This window comes from Rhinoderma darwinii, chromosome 7, assembly GCF_050947455.1.
Source record: "Rhinoderma darwinii isolate aRhiDar2 chromosome 7, aRhiDar2.hap1, whole genome shotgun sequence".
NCBI lineage: Eukaryota > Metazoa > Chordata > Amphibia > Anura > Rhinodermatidae > Rhinoderma > Rhinoderma darwinii.
In genome coordinates this window covers 64,236,780-64,258,813 of record NC_134693.1, presented here as the reverse complement: position 1 = coordinate 64,258,813, position 22,034 = coordinate 64,236,780, and the positions used below count along the sequence as shown (strand labels likewise).

The window sequence follows — 22,034 nt, the reverse complement described above, 5'->3', positions numbered from 1 at the left end:
AGTTATAGTCATGGGAGACTTTAATAATGTTATGCATTTACGGAAAGATAGGTTTATAGAAGGGTTGACACAAGATATGGAGGGCACTACAAGGTTTGCAAATACAATGGAAGAAATGGGTCTCACAGACATATGGAGGAATAGAAACCCTGATAGATCGCAATATTCATGTTACAACAGCTCACATAAAGTGATGTCCAGGATAGATCTGGTATTTGGGAACAAAGTGGCCCTTAATAGGGTAAATAAGATTAGTTCCCAAACAAGGGGGCTCTCAGATCACTCACCAGTGCTTCTGATATTAGATATGGAAGGGGGGAAACAAAGACCGCAACATACAATTAATTCCCATTGGTTTTCCCTTTTAAAAACACATAAGCAAATTTATGATTCTATCTCTACTTTTCTTTAAATAAATTTGATAACAGAACTAAGCTCGGTGTGGGAGGCCTTAAAGGCCTACACTAGAGGTACCCTTTTCTCTGAAATAAACTTCCTTAAAAAATCTTATAGGAGAGAGGAAGAACATGCAAAACACAAAGTGGAAGAGAGTGAACAAGAATATATAAAGGTCCCGAGTGTTCAAAATAGAGAGCAATGGGAAATAGCACAAAGGAGATATGATAGTATCAGAAAGGAAAAAGGCCAGGGACAAATTGGGTTTTCAAGGGTTAAACATTTATATGAAGCAGGTATACCGGGGGGGGTGAACTTTAATGCATATAGTACAAAACCAAAAAGTTAATAAACATATTGGAGTCATTAGAACTGGTGAAGGAGCACTGGTGAGTGATCCAGATAGGATTGTGGGTATAATTAAGGGAGTGGAGGTGCCATGGATCCCACTCTGATCGTTTTGTGAGATCCCACTAGTTTAAAGGTAACTAACTGTGACTCAATGGCAATTTTGAGAGTGTTATTAATTGCTAGAATCACATTAATGCAACGGTGGATATCATCTGAGGTTCCCACAATAACTGACTGGGAAAAAAAAGCTAATACAAGGTATAGGGTTTGAAAAAAAATATCAGAGTAAAAATCAAGTTCTCAAATTTGATGCAATATGGAATACGTGGATGGTACATTTTAAAATATAATTTTTTTTCTTTAATTCATTTATTTATTTTTTATTTTATTTTTTTCCCTCTCGTGGTCTGGTTGGGGGTGGGGGGGGATACGGGGTTATAAACAACTGTATAATCGAAAGGATTATATGATACCAATTGTTGGATGTTGTTTTTTGCTAAAATAAAATATATCAAATTTAGAAGTCTCTCTTTCATAAAGCCATACTGGTTGTAGGTGACTATATAATTTTTTTTTCCATAGCAGGGAACTATCATTTACATGGTTCCCAGCTTTACATAACAGAGGGTTATCTGTAATATAGTATTGTCTGAAAATGAAAACCCTTTAGGCCCGTTTTAGCGGCCGTGTGATTTCCGTGTGCACTCCCATGTGCACTCCCGTGTTTTCATTTCCGAGTTCCGAGCATGGTACTGTCCAGGGTGCTGAAAGAGCAGCGCTCTTCACTGTACAGGGTGCTGAAAGAGTTAATGGGCTACACTGATCGGCGGTAACTCTTTCAGCACCCTGGACAGTGACTAGCACTGAAGAATGACAATGCTCGGCGCTCGCAAAATTTTATTGGAATAAAAAATAATACTTACCCAGAACTCCCTGCATTTTCCTCCTCTCCGGCCTCCTGGGATGAAGTTTCATCCCATGTCACCGCTGCAGCCAATCACAGGCTGTAGTGGCTGTCACGGAAGTCTGGATGACGTCAGAAGGCCGGCCTCCAGGGATGACGTTTCATCCCATGTGACCGCCTCTGCAGCCAATCACAGGCTGCAGCGGCCACATGGACTGCCGCGTCATACAGAAAGGTCGGAATGGAGGAAGAAGAGGGACTCGTCACCAAGACAACGACCGGGGTACGTATGAACTGCTTTTTATTTTATTTTAATCAGCAGCCTCTTCTCTCTATCTGTGATTGATAGAGACAAGTGGCTGCCAATTAGTGTAATATATCTGTAATGTACTTCTGCCCGCCCGGCCGTTGCTAGGCAATGGCTCCGTCACACATGGGCGGCACACGGATGCCTTCCGTGTGCCTTTAGTTTTTTTGACGGCCCCATTGACTTGCATGGGCCTCACGGTCACAGTATCTCGGACCAAAGTAGGACATGCTCTACTTTTGTTGGAACGGAGCAACGGGACTGTCAAAAAAACTGAAGTGTGGGGGGGCGTGGTCTGGCCGTGAATGCTGATGGCCGTTTGAAAGAAGAGCTCCGCCAAAGATTATCATCACTAGCTACTAAAAGAACCTGCCAGCGACAAAAATCATTCCCATGATAGGGATTTCGCAAATCTATATGGGCAGGAAGAGATTCCCTAAGCAATCGGCTACAAAGTCGGATCAGAACTCATCCATAATGGAAGAAGGTGATTACAGAGCTCCGGAAGATGGCGATGAGGAGAGGTCACGAAGTCCAGCTCCGTTACCCACAGATAAACCCCCAATGATACTTACCGCTGGTGAGGAGACAGTGCTGGATAAAGGTACAAGAGCGAGAGAGATATCGGAAGGCATACAGACACCTCGTGTAGGGCTACGAACGGCACAAACCAGGAGTACTGTGAAGTACTCCATTACTAAAATGGCGCCAGCGTCCCCACGAGGCACACCCGGAAGAGACGATACTATGATATTGAAACAGCACGCAACAGTGATCCGGTTACCGAGCCCGGAGAGGTCAGGGAATGGACCCTGCTCCCCGTCCTCTAGCCCTGCTAAGCAGAAGCAGAAAATGGACGATCACCTCAAGGATTCTGAGGTAAGCTACGATCCTACATCTTTAAATAAAGCTAATGCTAATGATGCAGCAGACGCTTTTGAAAGTTTCCACACTTCAAACAAAGTGGTCTCAGAAAACATGCTTAAAGAAATGTTGTCAGCTCTCCGAAGCACATTGCACAATGACATATCAAATATTGTTCAGCCTTTTCAAAAATCCTTGTCTGAAGTAGGAGAGAGAGTCTCGCACATAGAAAACAAGATGGCGACATTTGCCGCTGCACATAATGATCTCGTTGACTCACATAAAGTCATGGAAGAGAAAGTCAGTAAAATCCAAGCGAAACTGATAGATTCAGAAGATAGAGACAGAAGAAACAACATAAAATTCAGGGGCATCCCGGAATCGATAGCTGGACTAAATCTGAGAGATTACATTCAAAAATTCATAAAGAGTATCCTACCAGACACTATTGAATATGAACTTAGCATTGATCGCGCACACAGAGTTCCAAAGCCTAAAAGTCTACCTGATAACATACCGCGTGATGTACTAGCAAGATTTACTTTTTTTCAAATGAAAGAAAAGTTAATGTATGCGTCACGTATACATCAGCCTCTACCCTCACCATACTCTCATCTTAAGATGTTTCAAGATTTATCAGCTGCCACTTTACAAGCAAGGAGAGAAATGGCACCGCTAACGGAATTATTGAGGAAAAATAATATTCCATACAGATGGGGTTATCCAACGAAAATACTGGTAAATCGTAACGGCACAGTTCATACGGCCAGAACAGTTACTGAAGGACATTCCCTACTGAAGCTATGGAATATCTCTACAGAACCACCTACACTGGACTCTCCCAGAAGATCACCGGCAAGAATAGATGGTGAATGGCAAAGAATTGGTCCGACTTAACTTTACACTGGTAATCTAATACTTTTTTTTTGAGAATTGATGATGATAATGTATTATGTGGTATTACATGTTCCCACTTAAAATTTTCCCCCACATATCGGTTCGTATAAAGATACCGAATGACTTGGAAGTCATCCTATTCTGTGTTATTGTTGTAGGGATGTTATGTTTTTGTACTGACAGTTATCTACATAATGACTGTAATTTATTGCAAACCTGTAAAAGTGTGCGTTCAAAGAAATATCAGACCCCTGTCTTTGCCCTTAAGATCATGCCTGGCCCTACTTCGATAATACCAAAACACTACCCACTCAAAAATGGGAATAAATTTACTATCATTAAACGTTAGGGGTATTAACTCCCCTTTCAAAAGATCCCTCCTTTGGAGAGAAGCTAAAAAGCATGGAAGTGACATAATTTGTCTACAAGAAACACATATCAGTGAAAATAATATTCCTCACCTACAACATAAGGACTACCCTACTTTGATATATTCAACATACCCTCAAAAAAAGAGAGGGGTACTTATTGCCTTTAAATCATCATTGGCGGTTACAATTCACCACCAGTATATAGACCCACTAAGTAGATATATTATCTTAGTATGTACCATTAATAATCAAGATTACACAATAGTAAACTTGTATGCCCCTAACAGAAGACAGATCCATTTTATAAACAGAATAGTCAAAAAAGCCCAAAAGATTAGGAAAGGGAACTTGATAATAGGTGGAGACTTCAATTCAATAGTAGATCACTCATTAGATTCGACAGCTAACTCTAGAAACCAAAATCTTGATCTTCAAAAATCCCTAAGACTAAATTCCCTCTTTGATATATGGAGAATCCAACACGCATCAGAAAGAGATTACTCCTATTACTCTTCACGGCATAAGACCTACTCAAGAATTGATCTATTCTTGATTGATAAACTATTAATTGAGAGAGTGACCAAAACTCAAATAGGAAATATACAATGGACTGACCATGCGCCGATATCAATGTCGATATCCGAACAATTCCCGAAGACAAATGACTATATCTGGAGAGCAAACTCTTATGTAATCTCGCATGATATCCACTCTAAAAATATTGCCTCAGACATAGAAGAGTACTTCTCTTTTAATGACATCTCAGAAGTTAATCCATTTACATTATGGAATGCCCACAAAGCATATATTAGGGGGTCCTTCATTAAAATAGGAAGCAGATTAAAAAAGGAGAGAGAGCTACAAATTAACAACTCCATGGCAAAAATACAAAATTTGGAAACACTAAACAAACAGAACCATTCATTTTCCACTTCGGCAGAACTGGGAAAGGAAAGGACTCATCTACGTAATTTATTACTTCATAAATACGAACATACACTCAGGAGATCCAAAATGCATTATTATACACAAGATAATAAAGCAGGATCTTTATTAGCTAAAAGAATCAAGCAACAAGCACAAAAATCTAGAATTCAGAAAATTATACATCCCAAGACCGGGGAAACGATAATGTCCCCAAAAGGTATTTCCAACGCCTTCAAAGATTACTATCAAAAGTTATACAATCTTAAAGAGGATAAAGAGACAATTCAACCTACACAAGTACTTATAGACAAATTCCTTAAGCAAATAAACCTACCAAAAATCTCAGAAGAATCCTTACAATCTCTTAACTCTCCGATATTGCTTAATGAAATTATTAAGGCCATAAAATCCCTTCCAATGCACAAAGCCCCGGGACCTGATGGTTTTTCGAACGATTATTACAAAAAATTTACACATATATTAGCACCCAGACTACTCAAGGTATTACAAGAAGCCTCCACTACTGCAACATTCCCAAAAGAAATGCTATCGGCATTAATAGTAACCATCCCTAAACCAGGGAAGTCAACAGAAAGAACTTCAAACTATAGACCTATTTCTCTCCTGAACGGGGATGTCAAAATATATGCAAAAATATTAGCTTCCAGGCTGAAATTAGTTATCCCATCATTAATAATCAATGACCAAGCAGGTTTTATCCCGGGCCGACAGGCTCCAGATAACACTCGACGGGTCATATCTCTTATGCAATTTTGTGAATATAATAATATTCCATCAACCTTTCTTACAATTGACGCTGAGAAAGCGTTCGACAGGATTAATTGGAACTACGCTTTCTCTGTATTAGAAAAGTTTGGCATTCAAGGTCATATTTACTCGGCAATTAAAGCCTTATACTCACAACCGTCAGCTAAAGTCTACTCCAACAATACTCTATCACAAGAATTTGATATAACTAACGGTACCAGGCAGGGATGTCCCCTATCCCCAATTTTTTTTATCTTATCTATTGAACCGTTAGCTGAACTTATTAGACTTGACAAGGAGATACAAGGCATTACTATTAATAAAAAAGAACATAAAATAACCTTGTTTGCAGACGACATTATTTTATGTAATACCCTCCCGGAGAAATCCTTGAAGAGAATTTTTGAAGTGCTCAATACCTTTAGTGATATCTCCTTCTACAAGATCAACAGATCCAAATCCCAAATCCTTCCAATAAATATTGGATTACAAACTCTTTCTGTGTTGAGGGCCAGGCATGATCTTGATTGGCAATCTCTAGAACTCAACTACTTGGGCATCAAACTTACATGTCCAACAAAAAAACTATATCAACAGAACTTCCCACATCTGTTAATGAAATTAAGAAACGAAATGCAGGACTACTCTAAATCTATAATTTCATGGTTCGGAAGAATAGCTACCTTTAAAATGATGTTATTACCACAATTAATGTATCTTTTTAGGACAATACCAATTCCGATTCCTAGTTCATTCTTTACTAACCTTAACAGCCACTTACAAAAATTTATATGGAATGGGAAAAAATCTAGAACAGCATACAAAATAATGACACTACATAGGAGAGCAGGAGGTCTAGGACTCCCTAACCTGAGAGATTATTATTCCGCATGTATTCTAGACCAACTTAGCCATTGGTGGAATGACAACTCTGATAAAAGATGGGTGGAATTAGAAAGATACATAAGTGGTTATAGCTCCTTAAAGGCCAGAATGATATCTGTGATATGGAAGTTACCGTTAAAAAAAACATATTTGATATCTATACAAACTTCAGATAAAGTGTGGAAAAATTACATGAAAGTATCAAAAAATAATATGGTGTGCCCATATAACCAGATCCCGCTTAGTTTCCTGGAAGATAATATTCCAGGCATAGAATTAGATGAATGGAAATTAAATAATATCATATCGGTAGCTGATATCATAGCTCAGGATTTCTCACAAATAAACGAAAAATATCAAATACCTCCAGACCACCACATCAAGTTCTCACGTATTGAAAAGTTCTTAAAGCTGAAAAGACCAACGAATGTCAATCAGAGCTTTGATGTAGTTTCAATGTTTAATATGATCACTAAAGCAAAAAGAGGAATATCCTTTTTCTACAATGATATTGGGAACAAATCTTCGTTGATTAAAAACCACTACATGGTTAAATGGGAGGAGGAGCTGAAAGTTAATATATCTGAAATCGAATGGAAATCAGCACTCAATAATATATATAAAATCTTTAGATGTGTAACCCACCAAGAAGCGGTTTTCAAAACATACCTGAGATGGTACTACACACCCACAAGATTAAATAAAATATTTCCTTCCTGCTCCAATAACTGCTGGAGATTATGCGGATATAAAGGATCCCTATATCATATTTTGTGGGAATGTAACAAAATACAACCCCTCTGGAGTGCAACCAGCCGGATAATCTCTATACTCCTGAAAAACGATTTTCAACTCAAACCAAGAATGGCTTTATTATTTCTAGATTTGAATTCATTCGACTCCTCCTCCAGATATATTATAGCACATCTCCTTATGTCAACAAAGCTTATCATTACTAGACATTGGAAACAAACCACACAACCACATATACAAGAAGTTATAGCCCAAGTTAATACCACATACATATATGAAAAAATGGTTGCCAATCAAAACCATAAATATGCACAATTTACTAAAAGATGGGGTATATGGTCAGATAGCTCATATTATAGCTGCTGAACGCACACTTACCTAATATTAATTTTCCTGTTCATACAGTCAACACTGGTTTAGATTAGTTACTTACTATAGTTGCTCCGCACAGTGATACTTAAAGCATAAACAGTATAAACTATAATGAATCTTATCCGGTTTGAGCAGTTCCTGAATAAAAACCCAATATACAACGAAAAGGATCCGAGAAAAGAAATTGTATTGTATGCTCTGAGATAAATTTTACCATCTAGTACTTAAGGAAAGGTATTAAAAATTTGACATATAATATTATATATAATGTATTTGTATATGTATATTAGTATACTAAGAGAATGTACTGTTTCGATTTTACATATTAACACAGTGAATATATGAGAATGTAACATACAGTCAAATAAATGTATGTAAATTATTTTCTATACTGTAAACTATTCCACTACTGTGTTATGTATTTTGCATGTTTTGCGGACTTAATAAAAAACTTTTTGATTCAAAAAAAAAAAAACTGAAGTGTGCATGGCCCCATTGAAATGAATGGGTCAGGGTGCTAGCCGTCAGAAAAACGGCTTGCACCCTGAAGAAAAAGACTGAAGTGTGCACGAGGCCTTAATGTAAAAAATAAATAAATAAAGCATTGTTACTAGATCTTATTTATTGTATTTTCATTGTCATTTCATTTGTCTCTAGATAACGACTGCTCATTTGACCTATGATTGCTGGAACTGACCTCTCCTTCTCTTAATGCCACCATTACCAGTCAGGCACTACAAAACTGTGGATGCAAGAACAATCTTACATATAGAATACATTTAATAACATTTACTTAACATCGATAATATGCAAAATGTGTATGAATTGTAGATTACATTTTTAGGTACATTGGTATGCCGATTTTCTATTTCTTTAAATATTCTGTGTAAATGATGAAAAAAAAATACAATGTACTAGAATTGCTTACGTGTTGTCTTTGTGCCCAGATCAGAGAATTCAGGAATGTTTAAAATCTTATTTAAAGGCTCTATTTTTGTAGTAAGTAAACCCTATATATAGTTTTATATTTTACAGTATGTTATGTATTTTAGTAGTCTGCATAGGTTGTAAAATTACTACTCCTAAGCTTAACACAGTCTAAATGCATACCAAGAGCATTAATACATATGGTATATATTAGATATATATTTTCTCGATTATTAAAGGAATATAAAGACATACATTCAAAAAAAAAGTTATCATTGACTCCTTTTATTACTTCTGTAAGAGAAGGGATGGGATTATCTCTCCAGTTTTGGCAATTTTCATTCTGGCAACTATAAGTGTATGTAAAATTACTATTTAATGGAATATTGGAAGATGCTCGAGATCAATGGACAGCAAGGCCAACTGGGCTTAGGGAAGATTTTAAAGGGGTTTTCCCATCAGGGACATTTATGACATATCCACAGGATATCCTCAAAACAAAGGTGGTTAGACAGCAGCACACATCTCCAGGTCTTCGGATCCCCAAAAATATTTTATTGGTCAAACATCCAGCAAAAAACGGCAACGTTTCGACCCATAACAAGTGGAGGGTCTTTCTCAAGCCTAACATTGTGTCTAACAATAGCATTTTAAATAGGTAAGTGTACAGCATCACATGGTACAATTAGACTAATGGTAACATCAATACGTCACAACATTACTCACAGGTGGCGAATTAAACATTGTTTCCATATAAAAGTGTCAATAGTGCATTATAATATACATGTCATACAAAAGACTTACATAAAAACCCACATGATCCTAAAGACAACTGGAAAAAACGAAGAACCAAGGCGAATAATTACTGGATCGGCTCACCATGCTACAGCATCCAGCGGCGTTTGACATATGTTACTGCGCATGTCTCAAAAACAATGTGTTATATCTCCTTCACATCAGGTCACAGAAAAAAATAAAATAAACTAACGTACAGAAAAGATCACCTCTCGATATATCATATCCTACATCATCACGGAACCTAAAAGTACTACGATGAGCAGGTGTTCTCAAAAGATCCCCACTCGTACTATACTGCAAGGGACGAGATAATTATGCAATCAGAGTCACATGATTATGCTCCACCAATAAAATCCAAGGGGAGGGGCTATAACGTTAGATAGCCCGTCTCGTCTAAATGGTATCGATTTTAAAGAAACTCATAGATGCTCCAGATAAAGTGTATCGAAATTGATTTTTTTTAACCCAGAATCACTTCCCCTATATAAGATGCAATTTTAATGATAAATGGAAGCGCTCATTGTAAGTCGACCTAATAGATCAAAACTCTGCATAACCATCTATAGCAACAATCCATATATTCATAGACCCCCACTTCAATCTAGTTATTTCATTATTCATCCATGTGAAAACACACAATATGAAGAGACCATAACAGTCATGTGTAACTCCAAAGAAGTAAATCATCTCAGTTCACTCATTTTCAACAGTATTTTTCCTCTATAATATCGTTCCACCTGGCGTCGGAATCACTGATGCATGGTGAGCAGATCCCCTTGTTGTATCCAAAATCTCCAGTATCTAAGGATATATAATATAATCGTGGGCAACTAAGAGGATATAAATCCCATACATTAACCCCTACCCGCACCAGGACGTAACTGTCCGTCGTCGCGGGAGGTTACTTCCCGCACGAGGACGTACAGTTACTGAGTTTTTCCCGGTGCACACTGTCGGCGACAGTGTGCACCGGGAAACGGGAGGTCAGCTGTCGCCGACAGCTGACACTCCCCTCTTGCCGGCCAGCGGTCCTTTGCCGCTGGTTTCGGCGAATTAACCCCTTAAATTCGGCGATCAGGTGCAATCGCCGAATTTTGGGGGTTTTTAACATATCGGCAGACCCCGGTCCGAAATCGCGGGGTCTGCCAATAGTTACTATGGCAAACGGAAGCCAAACAATGGCAACCTTCGGCTGGTCCTGATAGGCTTCCTGTCAGAGTGACAGGAAGTCACTGTGTCGTTCCCGATGGCACACTGTCGGCGACAGTGTGCATCGGGAACTTGGAGATCAGCTGTCCCCGACAGCTGACACTCCAGTGTTGCCGATCAGCGGCTCATCGCCGCTGATTTCGGCAATTAACCCGTTACATGCGGGGCTCGATTGTGATCTCCGCATGTAGCGGGTTTGTAGCATATCAGCAGCCCCCATGCAATCGTGGGGGCTTCTGATGCTTGTGATGGCACCCGGGGGCCAGACAACGGCCCCCAGATCTGCCATGTATGTTAGCCTATGAGGATCAGCCTCTGCTGATCCTCGTAGACCAACTGTCAGAGTGACTGTGACGTCATACTGACAGTTGGAATACATTACACTACCTAGGTAGTGTAATGTATTATAGCAGCGATCAGAGCTGCAGGTAAAAAAAAGAAAGTGTAAAAAGTAAAAGAAAAAGTTAATAAACAAAAATATAAAGTGTAAAAAGTAAAAAAAGTTAATAAAAATGTTTTATAAAAGTGTAAAAATAAAAGGTTTTGTTTTCCTATAATAAGTCATTTATTATAGGGAAAAAATGAAACCGTTAAAAAAAAAGTACACATATTTGATATCACAGTGTTCGCAACGAACCAAACTATGAAACAATAATGTTCATTTTTCCGCACGGTGAACGCCGCAAACAAAATAAACGGAAAACTGTCAGCATCGCTATTTTTTGGTCACCACCCCTCCCAAGATATAGAATAAAAAGTGATCAAAAAGTCACATTTACCCCAAAATGGTACCAATAAAAACTACAACCCGTCCCGCAAAAAACAAGACCTCCCATTGCTTTTTTGACGAAAAAATAAAAAAGTTACGGCTCAGAATAGTGTGTCTCAGAAAATAAATTATTTTACAGAAACTTAATTTTATTGTGCAAACGCTACAAAACTGTCCAACCTCACATTCAGCTTGTCTTGGCTCAACTGCAAGTCTATCCTTATGTCTTTGTATAAGATTTCTAGGGTAACCCCTTTGTCTGAATTTCCCACACATTTCTGTCAATCTGATTTGTTTTTGTGTTTCATCAGAAACAATGCGTTACACCCTCAGAAATTGACTCCATGGAAGAGATTTAACCATGTGTCCCGGATGGTTGCTGTTGACTAGCAGCAGATTATTCCTGTCCTTCGGTTTGACGAACAAATGCATTGTGATTCTCCTATCCTTTAATTGTACCAGAGTGTCCAGAAACTGCAGCTCACTTTCAGAATACACCATAGTGAACTGCAGTGCCGGGACACTGCTCCTCAGCTCCAAGAGAAAATTATCCAGAGACTCACTGTCACCCTCCCAAATGAAGACAATATATCTCCCCCAGCAGCGGATGCAACCCATATAAGCAGAGGTGTAGATTATTCATCCTCAAAGGAGGACATAAAGATGTTAGCATACATGAGGGCCACATTGGAACCCATCGCTGTCCCCTGCGCTGCAAATAAAACCGGTCACTAAAGAGGAAGCAATTCCTATTCAGCACCAACTCCAACAGCTCGAGGACAAATCGTCTACACCCTGGGTCACACCCGATGCTGGTGAGACATTTTTGTACCACTTTTAAACCTGTTGTGCTCAATGCCGGTATAAAGCACTACAACATCAAAAAAGACAAGAAGCGGACTACCACTATAGTCAACACGTTTTAACCTTTTCAGAAAATCAGTTGTATCCTTAATATAGGACCGGGCTTTTACTGCAAATTCTTTCAAGACTTTTTCTAGAAAGATCCCCACATTATTGAATACTGATCCCCACCCAGATACAATTGGTCTCCCTGGGGGGGGGGGGGGGCAAATAGATATTTGAGAATTTTGTGGAGTGTGTACAATAGTGGTGTGATTGGATTATCCACTTTTAGAAACTCTCCCAATTTGTGATCAATAATATTTTGCTCCACTGCTACCCTAATGATTCCATTGATTTCATTTAATAAGTCAAATTTTGGATCTTTAGATAAAATGCAGTATAGGTGTGTGTGTGTGTGTGTGTGTGTGTGTGTGTGTGTGTGTGTGTGTGTGTGTGTGTGTGTGTGTGTGTGTGTGTGTGTGTGTAGTGACAGTGGTCTGCCTGCTTTATTGTGATTACCTCATTGCCCATAAATTCTTTCAGGGCTTTACGTTCTTTTTTAGAGAGATTTGGATTAACCCTAGGATTTTCTTTAGTATGTTCCTTCAAAAGTGTAATCTCATTAAGCACAATTTTAGAGAATATGTCGATCACTGGACTAGATGGAGGTATATAAGTGCTGACTAGTCTAACACCTAATTTATTGGTTTGAAATGTACAACTGAAATCAACCTTGTCATGTAACACATCATTCTTTTGTTTGGAAAACAATACTTTCAAATTTAAACATCTAAAGAAATTTCACAAATTTAAATCAAGTTAGAACCAATCAATGTCGGTATCAGGACAAAATGATAGTCCCTTCTGCAAAACACGTAAATGCTCATCAGAGAGTTCTACAGAGGATATATTTACCACTACGTTTTTACTCGTGGGGGATTCCTCCTCATTGGGGGTCTCAATTTCGGGTAAAAACGTCCTCTTACGCTCCTGCTGGTGCTTGCGTCCACCTCTCCTGGTGCACCTATGCTTCCATGGGGACCTTTGTCTAAAAAAGGTATATGAACGGAATCATCAGTAGAATCAGAATCTCCGGTTGTGTAAAGAAAGTTACCAGTCTTTGGTTTCCTCGATTTCAGTGTTGGGATGCAAAGGAATTTAAATTATTGCTCAGCCAATTGTAGATTTTTCCGTTTTGGTAATCCTCTAAATCTCTATGCCATTCATCCCTTTTAGTCTTTTCAATCTCCGTCTTAACCCTATCCAGGTTAATCCAAATTAATGTTTCAATATCCTTTAACTTTTTCTCCAACAAAAGAATTTCAGACTGCAAATATTCAATACTCAAGAGAATTAAATCAAACGCATATTTGGTCGATATGTGTTCGAATTTTTTGCAAAGTATTCTTTATTTGGAAATAAATTAGGGTGTAAGTGCGATCTAAGCCCCCTTGGGATCCTGTGTGCTTTATAGTACTCCAGCAAGGTGGATAAATGCATGTCCCAAGAGATTTTACGTTTAGACTCATTCACATATTGCCTTTTCAAGGCTTCAACTGATGGAGTATTCAGAAAGGCAGAGTCATAAGTTGCACCTTGTATAATCCTCAATGCATCTTCATTGCTATATGCGAATGTATTGGACATAGGTTGCGAAGCTAATAGAATATCATCTCGGGGGATCAAACCCAATGTGTTGGGAGAGTTCAGATTCATGATCCAAGTGCCCACTTCTGTGGTTTTGTAATTGTCAACAATCGAATTTTAAAGCAGAACAGATCGCGAAAGCTGTTAAAGAGGCTCTGTGACCAGTTTAATAAATCTCTATTTCCTACCTAATCTAATAAAGGCTTTGATGTAGATATCTACTGTTTTTGTTGTTTTTTTAACTTTTATTATTCACAAAGTTCATTTTTAGCTTTATGTAATTTTTTTCTAAATGCCCAACTGGGCGTTTTAATTTCGTTTCTCCAAGTAGGCGTTGTAAAGAAAAGTGTATGATGCTGACCAACTTCTCTTCATTCATGCCCAGCTTTATTCACATCCCAGCGTGATCGCTGCTAGAATCGCGAGATCACACTGTGACGTCACTTACTCCCGCAGTTCCTTCACCGGAGCGACAGGAGAATGACCAGACATCGCCTCCAGCCGTGCCAGGATGATTATCCTCTTCAGCAGCAGTCCCGGCACGGCTGTAGGCGATGTCCGGTCAAGCTGGGCATGAATGAAGAGAAGTGTATGACATTGATTCGTCAGCATCATACACTTTTCATTACAACGCCCACTTGGTGAAATGAAAAAAAATGCCCAGTTGGGCATTTAGAAAAAATGTACATAAATCTAAAAATGATTAGAACTTGTTCAATAATAAACGTTTTTAAACAAACAGTAGTTATCTATATTAAAGCATTTATTAGATTAGGTAGGAGATAAAGAAGTATTAAACTGGTGACAGAGACTTTTTAAGTCAGATAAACCCGATCTGGCATGATGTAATCTTCAAAAAAAAGACGGTTAGACAGCAGCACACGTCTCCAGGTCTTCTTATGACTTATCCTGGGGATATATCATAAATGTCCCTCATGGAAAAACCCCTTTAAATTGGTGCATTTGGAAGCTTTTTAACCCCTTCTTGACATCCGCCATATATATATACGACGCTGTCAGGCAGGGCTTCCCGCAAAGCGCAGTACCATTACATCGCGGTGATAGTGCGGGCTCAGGAGCTGAGCCCGCACCATCACCGCTGGGTGCCAGCTGTATGTTACAGCAGGCACCCTGATGTAATGGCCAGGACAAGAGCTAGCCTCCGATCCGGACGATTAACCCCTCAGATGCTGAGTTCAATAGAGATCGCAGCATGTGAGGGGTTTTAGCCACCGTCACACCAGCAACGTGATCGCTGGGTTGCCGGTGGCTGCAATGGCAACCGGAGGCCTACTGCTGACCTCCCGATCTGCCAACAACGGAAGCCTCCTATGCCCCGCTCAGAGTCAGGGCCTAAAAGGTTTCCAGTTCCAGCATCGGCAAGATGGCACCGGCTCAGCTTTCGGCACAGAAGCTGCGTCTGCGTCATCAGCAGTGGATGTCCGCTGTAACGGCAGGAACCGGAGCTAGCTCTAATTCCTGCCATTAACCCCTTAGATGTAGCGATCGAAAGCAATCGCTGTATCTTAATGGTTTGTAGCAAATCAGCAGTCCTGCCATTGCGATGGCAAGGCTGCCGACTGCTACTATGGCAACAGAAGGTCTAACAATGGCCTCCTGTCTGCAATTATGGAAGCTGATTAGGCCCCGACCGGAGGCGGAGCCTGATTGGCTTGCTGTCATTGAACAACTGGCAGTTCTAATACATAGGTAGTGCAATGTATTAGAACATAAAAATAAAAGTTTCAAGTAATAAAAAAAACCACAATCACCCTTTTTCCCTTATCAAGTCATTTATTATTGAAAATAAATAAAACCATACATATTTGGTATCACCACATCCATAACGACCTGAACTATGAAAATATTATGTGATTTGTCCCGTGCAGTGAGCGCCGTAAAAATAAACTAAAAGGTACTGCCAGAATTGCTGTTTTTTTTTTTCACTTTGTCTTCCAAAAATTTAAATAATAAGTGATCGAAAAGTCGCATGTATCCAAAAATGATACCTATAAAAACTATAGCTTGTCTCACAAAAAACAAGCCCTCATACAGCTCTGTCGACTAAAAAATTAAAAAGTTATGGCTCTTACAACATGGCGACAGAAAAAATACATTCTTTTTACAAAAGTAATTTTATTGTGCAAAACGTTGTAAAACATAAAAAAGTTTTATAAATTAGGTATCGCCGGAATCAGACCGGCCGGCAGAATAAAGTTAACATGTAATTTATGACACGTAGTGAACGCTATATAAATAAAACTATATCAGAATTGCTGTTTTTGTGGTATCACCGTAATCGTATTGAGCCACAGAATAAAGTTAAGTTGTCGTTTTTACCACATGAGGAAAGCCGTAAAAACAAAACAAAAAAAACAATGGAGAAATTGCAGTTTTTTCCAATTTCAGCCTACAAAGTATTTATCTTCCGTTTCCAGTACATTATATGGTACTTTAAATGTTGCCAACAGTGCCGCCATCAGGAATTTCTGGGCCCCATACAGCCAAGATGTCTGGGCCCACCACCATTACCAGGGGTGGACTACGGAAAGTGTGGTGCTCACATTTGTACGTTATACGCGTTAACCGATTTTGGTGCTGACGTCAATTACAGTGAACGAAACCATGGAGCAGGCAGTGACCGGTTAATGCCCTGGATTTTGTTCAATTTAGCCAAGACGTATCCCACTGTATGGCATATGTGGAATATGTCTCCCGGGGAGTGGAGCTTTCCCAGGGCTCGTGTCCCCGGGCAAATCTTCTACTAGCGCTCTCCCCTGTTCCTCATGTCCATATATGTAAGGCTTCCCACACACAAGCAGGTTCGGTCCGTGAGATACGGACCGTATGTTGGCAGTATTTCCGTGAGCGAACACACTGCAGGGACCCGGGCTCCTAGGATCATAGTTATGTATGATGCCAGGAGTCCCTGCCTCGCGGCGGGAAAACTGTCCTGTACTGTAATCACATTTTCAGTACGGGACAGCAGTCACGTGGGGAGGCAGGGATACCTAGCATCATACATAACTATGACACTAGGAGCCCGGCTCCCTGCACTGTGTTCAGTCCGGGAAATGCGGCCGACATACGGTCTGTATATCACGGACCGAACACGCTCGTCTGTTGGAAGCCTAAGGCTTCGTTCACATTTCCGTCAGGGGTTCCGTTCATGGGTTTCGTCTGACTTTTCTGGGAGTAGCTGCAGTAAAGTGCTTCCAGAGCCAAAACTTGGATTAGTACTTTTGTCTCCCTGGAGCTCAGCACCACATTTGTTTCTGACTATTGGATTTCTCTAGAATTGAGCCTATGTCAGATTGTGTTAGCTTAGCTATTCATATCGCTTGAACAGCGCATGAGCAGTAGATAGAACAGCGGACTTTCCCTTTCAGTTCTTTGGCTCACAGCCTGACACTGGGCAGCGCACTCTCCGTAATTACTGGAGGGAAGAGTGTCGTTTCCCAAGCTGCTCTCACTATCTAGTGTTTTATGTTGCCAGATTTCCACAATAAATAATGTTACTGGTAAAAACATAAACATAAGTATCTGCTTTCGTTACCTAGTCTTCTATATTGCCAGATCGCTACAATCAATAAGGCCGCTGGCACCAAAATAAAATGCACCCAAAAGTATCTATTACTGGTAATTGAATAATAGACTTGTTGCTCATATATAAGAGAAACTATACAATACTGGGTAATGCAGTTACTTGCGTAATGGAATGATAGAGATATGTACTTAATGCATCACCCAGTTTAGGTCTGAACAACACAATCTGACACAGGCTCAATTCTAGAGCAATCCAATAGTCAGAAACAAATGTGGTGCTGTGCTCCAGGGAGACAAAAGTACTAATCCAAGTTTTGGCTCTGGAAGCACGTTACTGCAGCTACTCAATCCATGCACCTTTCCCTCTTTATTCCCATTTAACTATTCATTTTGTGGCATATATTAAATGGGATTTGAAAATTTTATAGGGTGTTCTTAATTGAGGGACCGCTCACCCTACCCCTGTTAGATATATAATACCTTTCTAAGCCAGTCTATTAATTTTATCCAGTGATCGTTTGATCCTAACGCTTCTTGTCCTTCTCTTCCTCATAATTTCCCCTTTCCCCCCTTTCTTTGTATTTAAAGTTATATTGGTGCTGTACATCAGGGCACATTTAGAAGCAAAAAACCTATAAGGCCTTATTCACACGAACATATATCACGTCCGTGATACGCGCGTGAAAATCACGCGCGTCGCACGGACCTATGTAAGTCAATGGAGCCGTTCAGACATGCCGTGATTTTCACGCAGTGTGTGTCCCCTGCGTAAAACTCACAACATGTCCTATACTTGAGCGCTTTTCACGCATCACGCACCCATTGAAGTCAATGGATGCGTGAAAATCGCGCACAGCACACGGAAGCACTTCCGTGTGTCACGCGCGATTCGCGCTATGGTTGTAAAAGAAATGAAGGAAAAAATAAAACCACCTCCTTCATTTCTGTTTCTAAACATAAAAACAGAGTGTCATAACGATGGCATATGCGCGAAAATCACGCAGCCACGCACCACATACTGATGACACACGGAAGTGCAACGCGCAAAAAACGTTCGTGTGAATAAGGCCTTAGAGGAATTTCTATTATTGTACATGTAAATATACTTAACCCCGCACAAAAACTATAACTAAACGTTTCCCTTGCATAACATCTACAGCCCCCTACCCTACACAAACGAACTACAAAGGTCTCTTCACACGTCGAGGTCAAATCCCATTTTTTCGCAACAGTTTTTGTAAAATTGCTTTATAACCATGCCATTTGCCATGATTTTGCGAATATCTCTGCAAAAAAACAAAAACGCAATATGACCGTAACCTGTGAATATATGCTTAATAAGTTCCCCCCCACATGACATTTACAGTGAAACCCACCGATCCCCACAAAACTATTTAAAGGCTACACCTTTTTTTTCAGAGTTGCAATTTTTGCGGCATAAGTGCTGAGATTATACCACAAAAGTCTCAAAACTCGGCTTTCTGTGGAGGGTTTTGTATCCCCATTGAATTCAATGGAGAAAAACCGCAACTGAAACTCAACAAAAATGCAGCATAAATTGACGTGCTGCGGAATTAAATTCTGCACTGCAGGTCAAGTTATTAACATTTACGCTGCGTTTTTTTTCCACAGCGTGGGCAGGAGATTTACAAAATCTCATGCACTTTACTGCTACTGTAAATGCTGTGGAATTTCCACACAGAATTCCGTTACAGAAATTCTGCATCAGAAAACCAAAAAATAGAACAACCCTAAGGCCTTATTCACACGGACGTGTCCGTTTTGCGCACGCAAAAACCTCTCCTTTTTGCGAGCGTAAAAGGTTCGTGTGTCATCAGCATATGGTGCGTGGCTGTGTGATTTTCGCGCAGCCGGCATTATTATGACACTCTGTTTTTATGTTTACAAATAGAAAAGCACGAGGTGCTTTTCTGTTTTCATTAATTTATTTTACTACAAGTGCTTCCGTGTGCCGTCCGCGATTTGCACGCACCCATTGACTTCAATGGGTGCGTGCTGCGCAAAACACGGGCAAGTATAGGACATGTCGTGAGTTTCACACAGCGAACATACGCTGCGTGAAATTTACTGACAGTCTGAACGGCCCCATTCACTAACATAGGTTCGTGTGAATAAGGCCTAAGTGTAATGGTACGTGTAATTTACTTTGAAAAAAACAAATAAGAACCAAACACGACCTTTGGCATGCAGTAAAAAGAAATATTTTTAATGAATGAACAAATGAAAATATACAAACAAGTATAAATAGAATAAAATCACAAGTGCAACCTACACACTAGAACAAAGAAAGAAAAAATTTTGGTGTAAGTGGTAGAAGTATAGATTGTGTCAAGGTCCTAAACGGGGATGCCAATGGGAACTGAAATCAGAGAATAAATATCATAGAAATAGTCAAGCATAGTACAACAGGCTATTAAAAATCTCACAGTGGAGACACACAATGATTAGCTTTATCAAATGTGAAAGTCAATAGCTAGAACAGAGCAACAATGTGTTGGTAAAATGGAAGAGTATAGACAATACCTGGAGATGCAACTAAATGGGAGCAGTGAAAAAATGGCCAGATAGGACCAGACCCACACCACCACCGCGCTCCCGACGCGCGTTTCGCCGTAACTTCATCCGAAATTCTGCAGCATTTACGCTACATGGGAACCCGGCCTTACCGATCACATCTAAGTTATCAACAATGATGTGATTGATAACTGCTTGATCCGACAGCTGTCACTGAACCCGTCAGTCAGGACGCAAAGCAGCTGTATCTCAAAAAGTAAAAATTATTTAAGAAAATGTAATTGCAAAGTTGCACCAAACACACTGATTCACATTTTTATTTAAAAGAAAAAAAAAGGTTTTAAAGGTTTACATAGCCTTTAAACAGAATCCCCTCACCCCACACATAACATTTAGGCCGCCGACAAAAGAGCGTGTTCGGTCCGTGATATACGGTCCGCATGTCGGCAGTATTTCCCAGACTGAAGAAAGTGCATTGAGCCGGGCTTCTAGCATCATAGTCATCTACACCGCGTTCCAAATTATTATGCAAATGTTATTTTTCGCTGATTTTCCTAAATAGTCGATGCAAATGACAGTCAATATAATCTTCAAGCCATCAACAGTTGGAGTATAATGCGAATTTTATTGAACAAATCTCCTAATGATAACAAATTTTTTTTAGAAGTAAAAAACTCAAAATGCACTGTTTCAAATTATTATGCACAACAGAGATCAAAACATTTTAAAGGTTGTAAAAAGAACTAAAATGGTCATTTGTTGAATTTGCAGCATCAGGAGGTCATATTTACAGAAATCAAAAGCTCTTTCAATCAAAAAAAAATTAACAGGCCAAGTTACATGTTAACATAGGACCCCTTCTTTGATATCACCTTCACAATTCTTGCATCCATTGAATTTGTGAGTATTTGGACAGTTTCTGCTTGAATATCTTTGCAGGATGTCAGAATAACCTCCCAGAGCTTCTGTTTTGATGTGAACTGCCTCCCACCCTCATAGATATTTTGCTTGAGGATGCTCCAAATGTTCTCAATAGGGTTGAGGTCAGGAGAACATGGGGGCCACACCATGAGTTTCTCTCCTTTTATGCCCATAGCAGCCAATGACACAGACGTATTCTTTGCAGCATGAGATGGTGCATTGTCATGCATGAAGATAATTTTGCTACGGAAGGCACGGTTTTTCTTTTTATACCACGGAAGAAAGTGGTCAGTCATAAACTCTACATACTTTGCAGAGGTCATTTTCACACCGTCTGGGACCCTAAAGGGGCATACCAGCTCTCTCCACAGGATTCCAGCCCAAAACATGACTCCGCCACCTCCTTGCTGACGTTGCAGCCTTGTTGGGACATGGTGGCCATTCACCAACCATCCACTACTCAATCCATCTGGACCATCCAGGTTTGCACAGCACTCATTAGTAAACAACACGGTTTGAAAATGAGTCTTCATGTATTTCTGAGCCCACTGCAACCGTTTCTGCTTGTGAGCATTGTTTAGGGGTGGCCGAATAATAGCTTTATGCACACTTGCAAACCTCTGGAGGATCCGTAGACCTTGAGGTTCGCGGGACTCCAGAGGCACGAGCGGCTTCAAATACCTGTTTGCTGCTTTGCAATGGCATTTTAGCAGCTGCTCTCCTAATCCTATTAATTTGTCTGGCAGAAACCTTCCTCATTATGCCTTTATCTGAACAAACCCGTCTGTGCTCTGAATCAGCCACAAATCTTTTCACAGTACGATGATCACGCTTAAGTTTTCTTGAAATATCCAATGTTTTCATACCTTGTCCAAGGTATTGCACTATTTCACGCTTTTCGGCAGCAGAGAGATCCTTTTTCTTTCCCATGTTGCTTGAAACCTGTGGCCTGCTTAATAATGTGGAACGTCCTTCTTAAGTAGTTTTCCTTTGATTGGGCACACCTGGCAAACTAATTATCACAGGTGTCTGAGATTGATT

General features: G+C 39.8%; 1 long non-coding RNA gene across 1 annotated transcript in view; it reads left to right on the top strand.

The window, feature by feature from the left end:
* Positions 1–8,681, top strand: part of LOC142657929 (uncharacterized) — a 76,863-nt gene extending 68,182 nt beyond the window's left edge. Inside the window, exon 5 of the long non-coding RNA XR_012850004.1 lies at positions 8,453–8,681. This is a non-coding gene — a long non-coding RNA (uncharacterized LOC142657929). The remainder of the gene's footprint in view (positions 1–8,452) is intronic.
* The last annotated feature ends 13,353 nt before the right edge of the window (positions 8,682–22,034 follow it).